General features: G+C 45.5%; 1 protein-coding gene across 2 annotated transcripts in view; it reads right to left on the bottom strand.

Annotated features, from left to right (window-relative positions):
• Scaf8 (SR-related CTD associated factor 8) overlaps positions 1–5,000 on the bottom strand; it is a 307,179-nt gene that overhangs the window by 129,342 nt on the left and 172,837 nt on the right. For both annotated transcript variants that reach the window (XR_004113422.1, XR_004113423.1), the window contains one exon: positions 1,577–1,664. The gene's annotated coding sequence lies outside the window, so the exon portion shown is untranslated. The remainder of the gene's footprint in view (positions 1–1,576; positions 1,665–5,000) is intronic.

Here is a 5,000-nt window from a genome sequence, read left to right as displayed (position 1 = left end):
CATCATGTGATGAGACTACCAGGGCCTTGAGAGACAAGACCCTGGCTTCTACCCTGCAGGGTTTACGGGCCCTTCAGGACGCACAGGGAATATGGCACAATTGTGTATTCCTTTATTGTAGGTAGAATGTGGTGAAGTTCCTTTAGCAGGATAATTTGATGGACCAACAAGCTGTGGAGAACAAAAAGCTAGCCATGAGATTGGACCATCAGCTAGCGTATTTTCCTCCCTGTAGTGAGGATGTGATATCTCTCCATTGTAGAGAAGATGGGTTCTTTTGTTTTATTTTATAGACAAGGTCTCATATAGCCCAGGTTGGCTTTGAACTCCTTGCATAGCAGAGGATAACCTTGAACTCCTGCCTTAACCTCCCGAGTGCTGGGATTACAGGCAAGAATCAACGTGCCTCATTTCATGCAGTATTAGGGACTCCAGTACCAGGCCTCCATGTGTGCTAGGTAAGCGCTCACTCTATCAACTGAGCTACATCTCCAGCCCCTGGACATAGAAGGTGGGAAGGGAATCCTTTCTGAAATGTTTTCAAGGAGCTTGGCCTTTCAGGTTGAAACCCTTAGCTATCTAGTTTAATTTCCCATCAGAATCTTGAGACCCTCCAGGCTCCCAGGGAAGTTTTTCTATTTACATGTCAAACACAAAGCTGCAGGGGTTGGTAGATATTATGATTTTTGTATGTAAAACATGTTCCACAGGCCTATGTATTTGAACACTTGGTCCCCAGTTGTTGGTACTGTTTGGGACTTTGCTGGATGAAGCAGGTCACTAAGAGTCAGCTTTGAGCCTTACTTATAATCTATCTGCTTCTGCTTCCTGTTCTGATGCGAAGGGAGATAGTGAGAAACCCAGTGGCAGGCACACTAATACATCCATGGAGCCATGTACCACCATGACTTCCCCATCACCGTGGACTAGCCCCTCCAACCAGGAGCCAAAATAAACTTTTCTTCCTTTAAGGTCCTATGTGAGGGGCTGGAGAGATGGCTCAGTGGTTAAGAGCACTGACTGCTCTTCCAGAGGTCCTGAGTTCAATTCCCAGCAACCACATAGTGGCTCACAACCATCTGTACTGGAATCTGATGCACTCTTCTGGTGTGTGTCTGAAAACAGCTACAGTGTACTCATATAAATAAAAATAAATAAATCTTAAAAAAAAAGAATCCTAGGTGTTAGCATTTCCTCTAGGCTCTGCTCAACAGTTACCTAGCAACAGCTGCCAGAAGCCAAGGATATAAATAGAGACTATTTGGGGTCTCCCATGCTCTCTCTCTCTCTCTCTCTCTCTCTCTCTCTCTCTCTCTTTCTCTTTCTTTCTCTCTCTCTCCATTTACTCTCTCTCCCACATGTTCCTGGCCAGCCTCTTCCCCTCTTCCCGCTTCCTCTCTTCCCCTCTCTCTCTCCTCTCTTTCTCTGCCCCCTCCTTTCTTTGCCTCTACCCCCTCCCACCAATAAATTTTTTTATACTAAGAATCATACAGTGGGGCTAATACGGGTGTGGTTCTTGCCCTACCCTTGGGACAGCATGCTAAGAACTCTTAAAGACACAGAGGCAAATACTGACCTCCAACTTCAACCGGACTGTTGAAGATGAACAACTTCACATCCTCCTGGAAGCTTAGACACCCCACGATCTTCTGGGCCATTCAATCCTGAAAGAAACCGACAAACAGGCTCATTAAATCACTAATAGTGAACTACTGAGGTGTTAAGTGAAATGCTCCAATTTCACAGACAAGGGGAAGTACAATTCAGAATGAAAGTCGGTGGTGCAAAAGTCCGCTGCAGGAGGCTTTATTTATTCTGGCAACAGCCAACCCTCCTCTTCCCTGGCTAACTGGTCGATAAAGACATCACGCATCCTTCCCTACGTAGTGGCAGTGAGAAATGGATGTGACTCTGCAGCATAGGAAAATCTTGTGGAGATGGTTTCCCCTTGATGGTTGTGTTCTGGTGAGCATGAAACAGAAGACACTCCAAGTCTGTACTGAAGAGTTCAGAATTACTTGTGTAAGATACTCCTTTAGAAAGAACAAAAGCCGGAGTCTGTCACCTATAGCAAGTTTTGGTCCAGTCAGAAGTTCAATAACCAGGGATCCTCCTGCAAAAGAATTACTTAACCTAGCAGAAACTGTAGCGTAATAAGGACTTTTGATTTAAAACTTATTTTATAATCTTTCTAAAAACAGAAGTGATTTTCTAATACTAAGGCCAAGTCTCTGTATTTCATAGAAAAATGAGCCCTGTAGGGTATACTAAAAAAGGTCCCTCCCACCCCTAGAGCAGTTCCCATATTTTCAGACAGAGGTTGACTTGTCTCCAAAGAGCAAATTTGTCCCTTGCCACCTCAGAAAACCTTAGAGCTCCTGCAGGCTGGGATCTTAGACTAATGGAGTTCAAACCTCTCACCACACCTAGAGACACTGCGCTGGGGAGCCACCAGCCAATTAGAGAGCTGGCTGGAGCAAACCAGATAAAATGAGTGTTCGTGTGGGGCAGACTCCAGGCTAGCTGCTTCAAACACGTGACCTCACATGCGGCTCTCAGTCCCCTGTGAAGTATGCACAGCGTGCCTCCATTTTACAAATAAAATCATATAAGCCCAGGAGGCTGGGCTCTTGGGCTCAGCCTTTATATCTGAGCGGCTATGGCAAAGCAGGCCCCAAGTAGGTGCTGTGTACACAAAAGGGCGATTAGCACATTTTCTGACTTCGGTGAGCTCACAATGTAGTGTGGGTGGAGAGGAGAATTAAGTACCTTAAATAGAACTCTACTGTTCAAACTGCAATTTCTGATATATTAGGACACAGTTCTTTTTAAAAATGAGTCTATTTTTTTTCCCTCTCTTCCCTTCCGCCAGTACTGCAGATCAAAGGGAGAGCGCTACGCTCGTAAGGCAAGAATTTTACCACTGAACTGTAGCCCCAGGCCAGCCAGCTTTTCATGATGGAGACAGGGTCTCATTAAATTGCCCAGGGTGGACATGAACAAACTCTATAACCCAAGGTAGTCCTTGAACTTGAAATCCTCCTGCCTCAGCTTCCCCAGGAAGCGGCTGAAACTTAGGCCGTCTCCCCCAGGACCAGATGAAGCATTAAACTGTTAGCTCAGTAACAGGAAGGAAGGGAGGAAAGGAGGGAGGGAGGGAGGGAGGAAGGGAGGGAGGGAGGGAGATGACTGTATAAATAAATGAAGTATAAACAAATGAAGCTGACTGTAGAACCAAGGGTCCACTGTCTTCTTTTCCAGGTGAAATGGGGAGGGCAGAGGAGCTGGAGTCTGTCTGGGGATGAGCCAGCATGGAAAGCCAGATGAAGTGGACTACAGTTTGTTCCTCATCAAGGATAAGATGCTGAGACTGAGAAGTTTCAGGGGTAGCCCAGCCAACGAGTGCTGGCTAGTTCCGTGTCAACTTGACACATGAGAGAGTCATCAGAGAAGAGGAAATCTCAATCAAGAAAAGGTCCCCCCCATAAGATTGGGCTGTCCTAAAAGAGCATTTTATTAAATAGTGGTTGTTAGGGGAGGTGCCATCCCTGGGCTGGTGGTCCTGGGTTCTATGAGAAATCCATGAGGAGCAAGGTCAGTACTCTTCCATGACTTCCATATCAGCTCCTGCCTCCAGGTTCCTATCCTGTGTGAGTTCCTGCCCTGACTTCCTTCTATGATGAGCAGTGCTGTGGAAGTATAAGCCAAATAAACTCTTTCCTCCCCAACTTGCTCCCCTTTTCCTTCAACCTGGGACTAAGGGATCGGCACCTATCAAGCCACAGGGAGGCTCCATGACATCAGCTCTGTACTATAGAAGCAGGACCCAGAAGAGGTGATAAGACCTCGAGACAGAACCCTAAGCCCATCCCTAATTGTTAGAACTGAAGATGCTGCCAGAAGATCAACAAAGCACCGTTGAGGTCAGGAATGGATCCTCCAGTCTCACTATTCCTTAAGAGAAGGGAAGTACGGAAACAGGAAGCCAGGAAGCAGTGAGTGCAACTCAAGCTCAGCCCTTCAGATAACCTCATGTCACCTCACTGTACTTCCCCTCTGAGGAAGCGTGTGCAGGGACAAGGCCGGGGCATATTTGACTGTTTCATGGTGACAAGAGATGGGGCCAAATTTCATTATCTTATCTGCTACTGAATCTACACTTTACCTAAGTAGGTGTGTGGCAACCATGACAAGAACCAGATACTATACAAAATAAGTAGTTCTAGAGGCAAGAAAAAAAAAGACTAGATGTTCACATTTTTACGAAGTTTTCCTGATACAACTACAGGTCAAAAAGTTTTAACTTAGTCTACCCTTGCTGTAGGGGACACTACCCAATGACTAAAGCAGAAGAAATAAACAGGGTATGGCTTTTGTTTTAATTCTATCAAGCAGAAAGTTGAGGAGCTGGGCAGTTGTTCAACCGAACCTGGGTTCAGTTCCAGGCAGCCATGTCAGGCAGGCTCATTACCACCTGTAACTCCAGCTCCGAGCACTCTGATGCCCTCTTCTGGCCTCTGTGGGCATTGCAGTTATGTGTTCAAACAGCCATGCCCACACAAACTTATCAAAAAATAAAATCTGAGCTGGAGAGATGGCTTAGTGGTTAAGAGCATGCACTGTTCTTCCAGAGTACCTGAGTTCAATTCCCAGCACCCACACCATGCAGTTAATAACAACTGCCCTATAGGGTGGGGATGGGAGTACGGGTGGGGGGGATCTGACACCTCTGGTATCCGTTATCACCGGCATTCATGTGTACATACCCGCAACCACACACACATACACATGCACATAATTAAAAATAAAAAGCAAATGAATAGCTTGTGCTAAAGCGAACCAAAAGGAAGTCTGTAAAAAAATAACCATACTAGGGGTTACTATGGGATTATTATCTATATTATTAGCAAATTATCTGAGATTTTGAATGCATTGGTACCCATGAAAGATGAAAATGTATTTGATGTTTTCTGAGTGTGTAATTTCTCACATATCTAAGT

This window comes from Mastomys coucha, unplaced genomic scaffold (genome assembly GCF_008632895.1).
Source record: "Mastomys coucha isolate ucsf_1 unplaced genomic scaffold, UCSF_Mcou_1 pScaffold5, whole genome shotgun sequence".
Taxonomy (NCBI): Eukaryota; Metazoa; Chordata; class Mammalia; order Rodentia; family Muridae; genus Mastomys; species Mastomys coucha.
Note: the sequence above shows the minus strand (reverse complement) of the source record. Positions and strands in the feature narration are given on the sequence as shown.